Genomic DNA, 10,253 nt, shown 5'->3' on the forward strand with positions numbered 1-10,253 from the left:
GCGGGAATTGTCACCCTGAGCTGTGATACCCTCACCTGTAGACTCTTTGAAGAGTGGGCATTGATTGACTTTTCAGATGGATTTAGGAAAAGACCAGAAACACCTCTTACCTCAAGTCGCTGTTCGCAGCAGGCTGGAACTGAGCCGAACGCGAGGAAAGAGAGCTGGCACTGCAGTCATTTCGGACGGACAGAGCTGTTCCTTTTCGGAGGAGACAAAGGCTGACACTGGAATGGAAGAAGAGGGAACTGCATTTCCTCTGGGATAAGCAAGCAAGCATGAGAGAGAAATGGCCTCCTCCCCCTATAGATTACCAAAAGATGGAAGGGAAATGAGGAATTTGCTGCTGCTTTTCAATAATTAATTAAACTCAACGTTTGGAATTCTATATGCCTCTACCTCAGTTAATAAAATACACACAATGTTTATAGAGGGCAAACTGGTTGTCTGTCTGCAACAGGATTTTTTGTTTTGTTTTTATCTCTTTTAAAGTGAAGGAAACAGTTGTTGAGGTTTTATGAACATCTCAGGCAAGGATCTGAAGCTTCAGAAGCTCACTTAGTGCTAAATTTTGCTAGTAGCTACTCCACATTTGCACAAGGACTACAGGCTGCACGTAAGACCAGCCTCAGAAGACCCCCAGGTCAGGGGAAACCCTTAACTGTCTATTAAACAAAATCATACACAAATACTCACTCTTACAGAGGAACAAAGCCATCATTCTTCCTACTCTGGAGAGGGGGAAGTGGGCAAAGAGACCAGAAAAGCCGACGACAGAGGCTTGCCAAGCCCCTAAGCAGCATCACACCGCCACATTATTACTACAAACGGGCACACCCTGAGGGACAACATGTCCGGCTCTCAGGCAGGAGACGAGAAATGGGCATCCATGGCTCTAAGCCCAGTTCTGTTCAAGACTCGTCTCAGACAAGCGTCTCCAACTCATTTTCCCATAAGTAACACAGGGACGAGGCTTCCGTAACTCACTGAGGAGCGGCAGCTGATAATGTTCGCTTACCACCTCAAAAAAGCCAAGTGCCACACAAATGCATACAGGATGCTAACAACCTACCTATGGCGCTTTCTTTGTCCAGGGGTGCAGCAGCAGCACGGTCAGGCTCCTGACGAGTTACGAATGATTAGGAAACACTTTCTTTAGTACCACTTTGCTTTCCATTTCTTAAAATCGAACTGCTACTGATAAACTTGATTAAGAGCACATTTGAAAAACGTTTTGATTGCTGTTTGATGAAGTTTCCTACGCATTAAAATGCTTAAGAGTTAAAAAAAAAAAAATCACACATGAGAAGGTGCCTAAGGTAGTATGCTAAGCAATACAGAACAGTAAAAAAGCTGCTGGAGCGGCTGAGAGAGCTTCACCCAGTTGTACAGGGGAATCACCAGATGGCACTGTAACAACACACAGTTTTCCAAATCCTTTCTCTAACTGGGCAAGAACTGCTGGGTTAATGAAGAAACAATACCTTCTTGTTATGGTGAATAAGTAGCTTTGGGGGTGGTGGTGAGAGGGGGAGCTATGATAGATGGTTGCTGCTTCTGACCTACCTTCACCTAAAAAGCTGGGGTTGACCTGTGGATGGTAACTCCCTACCTGCCTGGATGTTGCTTGAGGAGCTCTGGCTTAATGTGTGCAGTTGAATAAAAGTGGTACACTAATAAGCGGAGTCTCTCTGTTGTCTTCATTTCATCTTTAATGGGAATTTGAAACGTTCTTTTAGTAGGAAATCACCGGATGTATAGTTCTATACGTACATATGTATGTGCAGACGTAGAGACACGCACATCATTTGAATTAATCAAAACACAGAGACTTCCCTAAGGTTATGAAGCAAGGCAGTGGCAGAGCAAGAAATGGAAGCCAAGAAAACTCTCCAATAAACAGCTGTAACAGAAGTACCTTATTCGTGTGTGAGTCACTAACACATACTTACTCTGATAACAAACAACGCATTCTTGGAGAGAGTCTCAGTTTTGATTTATGTCATGGTTTCAGTTAAGTATAGAAGAGCTGCCAAATTTGCCTATGTAAATCCCAGTGATCTCATATATTTTAATCAGAAGTTTTGGAAAAATTAAACAAAATGAGCTTCCCCCCCCCCCTTTTTCTTACCCTATTAATATGGTGCTCTGGCAGAAGGCTCTATTTTGAACTCTGCTGGAGGAGCGAGCATTTCCGAGGCCTGTTTATGACAAGATATAATTAATACTAGGGAGGAATTAAAGGAGATTTAGAGACAAAATATTGTACACATTTGGAGTTAAATAACAATTTGGCCTCATTAAACCAGGTTTCCATTTGCGACTAATTTTAATCCTGGTTACAAAGGCCATCATTTGTCTGAGCAAAGATGAAAAAGTAGCTGTTAACATAGTGCAAATGAGAGTGAAATTGGAAGGGACATGTATGTTAATGAGCATCCGACTGCCCTGCAGTGCGCAAAAGCGAGCAGAAAAAAAAAAATAAAGATTCCCCTGATATTGTTGAAAAGCTAATGATTATTTGACATGGCAAGGAATGCCCTGAACCTGCAACCTGCTTCACATGAAGATACAGTTGTTTGCAGGATCAGGGGCTACCTCAGAGCACTTTGAGGACAACACTAATTTCTTGGTAGGGTATTAATTATTCATTTGCAATTTTGGAAATAATTTCATTTCCTTGCAAGGGAAGATCTGGCAAGGAGTGGCCATTAACTGTGCACTTAGAACCCACCCCGGCTACGTGAGCTCTGGTGCCTGTATGTGGCGATGCGCTTAGCTAAATCCCTGGATGCATATGCAAGTTGTTGATTCTCTCCCTCAATGCAGAACGTATCACTGGGCTCGCAAATAAGCAGGCAGAGTGAGCCACATTTCATGCAGATTTATGCAACACGCATGCTCATCAAAACCAGGGGGACCACATAGTCCTAAAGCCTGAACAGAATTTGGCCTATCAGATTCGCATTAAAACTGTATGGTATGGTTTTGTGTACTGGGAAGCCAAAATCAGTATTGAAACTCCCTTTCAGTTAAAGAAAACTAATTGAAAATGAAGATGCTTGAGTTCCCTCTTGCCAACAGCCAAAGCACTTGGACGTAAGAGAGACAAGAGGAGCCCCGTCCCCCTGACAGGGACTTAAACAATAATCGAGCTGTCCCTTATGAATGGCAAGCCCATAAGCAGGAGGGCAGCGCTGAGGGCAAAAGACGTGCAGGAAGGACACCATTTGCTGGTCCCGGCAAACAACTCCATTTGTTCTGCGAGTACCCAGAACGCTGCTACATATTCCTGATTGCTGCCTGTTGGCACCTTAGCTATTCTGCGTTGCAGCCTTGTGGGTGCCTTGAACGCGTCCACAAAAAAGCTGAGCATTTTTGACACTTCCCCACCCATAGTAAAAAACAAACCAACCATCTCCATCAACTTGGAAAACATTATGGGAAGTTTGCCTCGAATTGCTGGTCAAATGTGATTGCAGCAGCCTGAATTTGCAATGGCTCTCTCGCCTGGTGCACCCTCTGTCTGCTGCAAGGGCAAGAGAAGTGGCACTTTGAACTCAGGGAAACAAACTTGGGCAGGAGTTAAGCATTTCTACTTCCTTCCAAGTGATGCCACAAGCAGAAAGAGAGCTCTTGGACACACAGCCAACCTAAAAAGCACCATTATTTCTAAAGCAATCGGTTTGCCTGGTTGCTGAAAATCTAAGTGGGGGTGAGTAATGTCTCAATCCAAGCCGCTCTATTGTTTCAAACATTGCTCTGTTTATTTCACCCCTTCGCATTCATTATGCAAAGAAACACTGTGAGATAAACAAAAAGCATGAATAGTTGCGTGGAGCCTGCCAGAATTCCCAAATATTTCATATTTTGGCCCTTGGGATGAATTCAGTCTCCAGACCACCTAACTAGAGAACGAGCCGGATGTTGTAAATGCGTTTGGCCAAGATTACAAAAACTTTTGAGTTAAATTACTTTGCACTGCTCTGCTAACAAAATTTCCTCAGTATCCACCTATTTTTTTTTAGATCACACCTTGCCCGGGTGGTCTCGTGCTTGCACAGCAGCCAGCAGCCCATGGAAATACCAATTCAGTGATGGCATTGCAGTGTCTGCCAGACATGGGGCCTTTAGAGACCCCCCTGGGTACCACTCAAGATAATAGAGAGGCCTTCACCCTGGCAAAGGGTTTGGAGATGGAGAGCCAGGCTCAGTAAGGGGATTAACTAAGACTGCTCACAAGCCGTTGTGCAACCAGATGAGCTTCCGTTGAGCTTCACCATCTATAACCTGCAATTGTTGAACAGATAGATAAACGTGGCAGAGTCCAGGTAAGTCAGCCATTTATTGGGACAAGTAGTTCAACCATGTAAAGTATGAGATCATTTTCCTGAGGACAACATCCACAAGGCATCAGTCCTACCAGAGTGGCATTAGATTCATTGCCCTGCTGAGATAATTTTTTTTCCTCCTTTTTTGCATCCCTTTCTCCTCTGCCTTTAACACCAGTGCTGCCTCTGTGCTCTGTGCAAGTGTAGTTTGTCAGGCTGCTTCATTCCTTCCCAGGTGTGAAATAAATTCTTGCCTTCAGCAGCGTCCACAGGCTAGTCACGCGCTTCACTTTATTTGCGCTTTCTAATTCAGTCTTTTTCCTACATCTACTCTCCAACAGGCCTATTTTAGAAGAAGTGTCTTCTTTTTTTGTATGTTTGCTGGATTCTTGCACTGGCTAGGAAGAAGTACTCGTCATATTCTGATTTATAGTGTCATCTTACATTCTCTCCAGATTATATATTTTTGTATGCCAAAGCAATAAACTATTAAAGTTGCTATGTCTAAAAATATGGCTTCATCTTTCTTCCCTTCAACTGTCTGCCTGGACATACAGTTCCCCAATTCTACTAAAGGATTTTAAGTGATGATGTCAATCAAATGTTGATGGCACATCTTCATGGCAATTGTTTTACTGTGATCGAAACTGTTGTACATAGTGCCCATGTTTCAGTCAACATTCACAAATGCTCTATTTCTGTCACTGTATTGATGTGTGGTTGCTCATCCTTCCTGGCTGAAAAATGAGAGGAAAAGCTCTGTTTGTGTTCCCGTGCTAAGCTGCGTAAACACAGCATTTCCAGAGAACTGAGAGGGAGTTTGCGGCTTCATCCTGGAGAAGGAGAGAGTGAAGATGCATCCCTCCCTCAGACCCGCTCCTCTCAGTTCTGATTTTCCAGCAGCTGGCAAAGCAAGGCAAGTCATGGTAGAAGAGTTCAGTAGAAAAATAAACTCTTTTATGTCAAGTCATTCCGTTCTCACTGTGAAAATACCGATAGTCACCGATACCGACCCCTGCAGCAGACAGTGCCCGCTCATAGGTTGCAGCAAAGCAGCACCACACTCGTAGATCTACAAAAGACTTTAGAGGACCCGGTACATATGCCAGTGAGCCTACAGCCTAAAAAACAAATGAAGAACCAGACAGAAAAACAAAACAAGCCTCAAGGAAAAGAGCCGGTGTTGTGTGATCACGGGCCACGCTTCCTATCATCCCGTCTCTCTGAGAAACTGAAGCCATCCTCACTTGTTTCTCAGCCAAGGTATAGGAAATCACATTAAGCACTTCCCTCAACATTAGTGGTTGCCTTTTACCTTACTTTTTACAGATAAACAAGAAAAGTTGCATTACAGGTATTTACACCATGACCATTACCACATATACTGGAACTAGAGAGCCCACGAGGCTTCCCTAGCGAAAGAGTTTCCACAGATCTGCACCAAAGTACTTCTGCGCTAAACCCATCTCTCCACCTTCAGCCTCCCTCCCCTCATGTAGCCACATATGAACATACACGCATGGCCAAGGGCCCTGCTCTGAAGACAAGAAAACACCAGGTTTCACTTCAGCTTTGCATTGCAATTAGTCTTTCAGTAGTGGTTAGGTAGCAGCATGCAAAACCTGATTCTCTCAGACCGGATGGTCTGATGGGCTGAGCCCGGAGAGTTGTGGTCAACGGAGTTAAATCCAGTTGGCGGCCGGTCACAAGCGGTGCCCCCCAGGGCTCAGTTCTAGGGCTGGTCTTGTTTAATATCTTTATCAACGACCTGAACGAGGGGATTGAGTGCACCCTCACTAAGTTTGCAGATGACACCAAACTGGGTGGGAGTGTTGATCTGCTCGAGGGGAGAAGGGCTCTGCAGAGGGACCTGGCCAGGCTGGCTTGATGGGCCGAGGCCAGCTGTATGAGGTTCAGCAAGGACAAGTGCTGGGTCCGGCACCTGGGTCACAACAACCCCATGCAGCGCTACAGGCTTGGGGATGAGTGGCTGGAAAGCTGTCCAGAGGAAAAAGATCTGCGGGTACTGGTTGACAGCCGACTTAATATGAGCCAGCAGTGTGCCCAGGTAACCAAGAAGGCCAATGGCATCCTGGCTTGTATCAGGAATAGTGTGGCCAGCAGGAGTAAGGAAGTGATCATGCCCCTGTACTCGGCACTGGTGAGGCTGCACCTCAAATACTGTGCTCAGTTTTGCGCCCCTCACTCCAAGAAGGACATTGAGGTGCTGGAGAGTATCCAGAGGAGACCAACAAAGCTGTTGAGGGGTCTGGAACACAAGTCATATGAGGAGCGGCTAAGGGAGCTGGAGTTCTTTAGTCTGGAGAAGAGGAGGCTGAGGGGAGACCTTATCGCCCTCTACAACTGCCTGACAGGAGGCTGTAGCGAGGTGGGGGTCGGCCTCTTCTCACTGGTAACAGGCGATAGGATGCAGGGCAATGGTCTGAAGTTGCACCAGGGCAGGTTTAGGTTGGACATTAGGAAAAATTTCTTCACTGAAAGGGTTGTCGAGCACTGGAACAGGCTGCCCAGGGAAGTGGTCGAGTCCCCATCCCTGCAGGTATTTAACAGACGGGTAGACGAGGTGCTTAGGGACATGGTTTAGTGGTGGGATGGCAGTGTTAACAGTTGGACTTGATGATCTTTCCAACCTAAACGATTCTATGATTCTATTCTATGATGCAGCAGAAGCTCCTCACAGCCAGAATACAAAGACCCACAGGAGCCTCACGGGGAAGAAGGAGGGCTTTCAGCCATGCTATTTTATGATAGGGCAAGTCTGGCTCCTTATGAAGTTTATATGGAGTCGCCAGGGGAGTAACAGCAAGGAGAGAGGACTGCTAATAACAAACTCTCTCTGAGAGGTTCTTTCTCAGCACGTCCTTGTCCTGGACACACATTCATCTATTTACCTGACTTTAAAAATTCATACTTTTTCACAAGCAATTTAGCAGCAGACAAGAATCCTGCTTAATATTTGCAGAAGTCGGGCAGGCTTACCTTTATTTCCAGATGACAGGACTGGTCTGGCCAGGGGCCCATGCAAAAGTAATCCGGTGTTGTTATTGTTACTAAGTTGTCCTAAAGAAATTTGGAGGCGGTTTATCTTTTACAGCACTCCTTTCTAATGAATTGGCAACACATCTGACTTGGGTCCTTGTACAGGGCCTCCCTTGAGCCCTCTCACCCCTACTTGTTACTGGCTTCCTGCTACAAAACTCTGACATTTGGTCTGCTCCTTAATAAGGGCCTGTGACATTGCCCAGGTATGAAAAAGGGGAATAAAATTATGTGGGTTAAAAATGATATAGCTCTTTGAAGGTGGAGACAGCAGAACAGGGCTTCAAAGTCCAGAGAGAAAAACGATACCCACAGAAGGCTCTTTGTTCGGACGGCTCGGCTGGCATAAATCTCCCGGCTGCGGTCCTTTATACCGCCTCTAATTATTTGAAACCCATTTATCATTTGAGCATCAAATAATTAGAACTGGCGTAAAGAAACAGAGAAGAAGAAGGAAGGAAGGAAGGCAGGAAGAGAGGAACGGAAGGAATAGACATCGTAGGCCATTCAATTGGGTGATTTTGAACAGGAAGATCTTATTGAATTATCTCGATAAGGTGACTTGAATAATTGCTGAAGTTCAAGGAAAAGCAAACCAGGCCCCTTTATTGCCTGTATCACAGGAATATCAGAAAGCCTTGGGCAGCAAAGGAGAGGTGAGATGCTGCAGAATACAAACTTGGCAAAGAAGATTCAAATTAAGCATCGGAGCCTCGATAACTCCCCGAAGTTCCCATTTGAAAAAGCAGTGCTGTTTAGGAGCGCTGCCTACAATTCAATACAGCGTTACAGCTCTCCGGCGGAGAGACCTGAAAAGGAGCCTACGTGTTCTTGCACACAGCAAACGCCAGCCTAATTGAGTTCCTGCACTGCAGCACGAGCAATGCAATGATGGAGCACTTTGTTCAAAATTTCCTGAAGGGCTCAAATCCTGCCCTGACTTAGCCTTTTTTTGCAAAACTACCAACTTCAAAAGGATTGCATGGGTTAGCAGGGAAAACAGAGTATTTCTTGCTGGGTGGTACTTTATTGGTCTGGCCAGGAGCCAGTGCAAAAGTAACCTGGTGTTGTTATTGTCATTCAAATGTTCTGAAGTTCTTCTATAGAACTATATAGCGATATTCACTCCCCTTGGTGTTAATTTCATTTATTATTTCTCTGCTTTCTGCAAAATTTTAATACAAAGTAAAGCCTGGCATGACTTTTATATCTGTGCCTCTCTGACACGATCTCTGTATCTCGACAGGTGGCAACAAACAGTGGATAAAGGCAAGGTTATCACTGTTTTCACTTACGAAAGTTCCCCTAGAAACAAAGAAAAGGATGAGAGGGGGAAAAGAGCTTAAGATGGAGGAGCAAAAAAGAGCATGAAGCTGGCTAAGAAACAGAAAACACACACGAGGAATGAATTTCCACAGTTGTGCAATGGGATCGGTGTTATCAGGTACAGGGGTCAACACGCTGTAGCAACAGGTGCCAAAGATATCACAAAAAGATTTCCAATGGCCCCCAAGAGGATGGGGAAGGAGGAGCAGCCATACATCTGCGAGAGGCAGCTGCTCCGTGCTCCCACCAAGCTCAAAGCCGAGGGGAGCTGAAGTGTGCATCTCGCCCGGCCCTACGTCCTTATCGGCATTTTCACCTTGTTGAGCAACACCGTTTGGTGTCCGCAGTGTTCCTACTGATGTTTTTAAACTGTAATTTGGGAAAGCAAGTGCTGCCTGGTTATGCCACCATGGGCCCACTGTGCCAGTGACTAGCACAGCCACAGAAAAAAGGCTCCAGGGCTGCCTGGGAGGGACTGAAGGGGGAATCTGGACAGGAGGCGTGCTGATAGAGAAACGCTGCTGGTTTTGATGGACACCCACTGGGACCACGAGCAGTGGCCCAAGTCAGGGAAAGGGATGCTCAGATGCTGAAGGCACCAAGCAATGGAGCAAATACCCTGCAGCAGAGGCCTGGGCTTGGCATTGTCTCCAGCGCTGGTCTGGGAGCCTGGGAGCCAGGGATGAACTGCAGAAGTGCTGGGCTCAGGCGCCAACCCCTGCTGTCCTTCTCCTCCCTGTAGCCCTGGCTCCAGCTTGCCTCGCAGCCCCCTCCTCCTTACCCTCTTCCTCCACGCAATGACCCTCTGTGCTAAAAATACCCCCCTGCAGCACTTGGTACAATAGATAAGCCTGGCAAAGCTCTTGTGGGAGACGCTGTGGCTTCACATCTGCTTGTTAAAAATATCACATATTATTAAAAAGAAAAAAAAAAAAGTTTCTTGTGACTAATTTCAACAGCAAACCATATGGTCTTTTTACTTCTCCTGCACTCATAATAATTAAATGGCTAATTTCCCCTCTTAAACTACCTTCGGCCCACAGAAAGAAACAAAGGAAATCACAGCTATTCAGCTACAAAACATCTTGTTAAAGCACGGCAAAGAGTTATGCAATTAACCCCACAAAAGCCGGAATTTCACAGTTATATCTAACACTCTGAGTTAACAAGAACAGGCTTTAAATTGAGCCTTTTTGTTGTTGTTGTTGTTTCTGTTTGCTGGCACGGCAGTCACAGTTAAGGTCAGGTGTCAGACCAGATTTAAGCCATAAACGTCTGTTTCCCTGGGTTTTTTTGTGAGCCAGAGTCAGCGCCTTATTGTGATTTAAATCAGCCGCTGGGTGCTTTGGAGGAGGCTTCCATTAGACTGGGAAACAAAGAATATGATTGCTTTCACGCCGCACATGCCTGCGTATCTCCCCGCGCGTTGTACGCATGCTGCAGCAGGAGCCCTCGATGCTGCCGCGCCGCCTGCACGCCCCACGCGTTTCATGGCTTCGTTTCGGGGCGGTTGCGGAGCGGCTCGGGCCTCGCCGA

Source organism: Egretta garzetta, unplaced genomic scaffold (assembly GCF_000687185.1).
Source record: "Egretta garzetta isolate BGI_Z169 unplaced genomic scaffold, ASM68718v1 scaffold14, whole genome shotgun sequence".
NCBI lineage: Eukaryota > Metazoa > Chordata > Aves > Pelecaniformes > Ardeidae > Egretta > Egretta garzetta.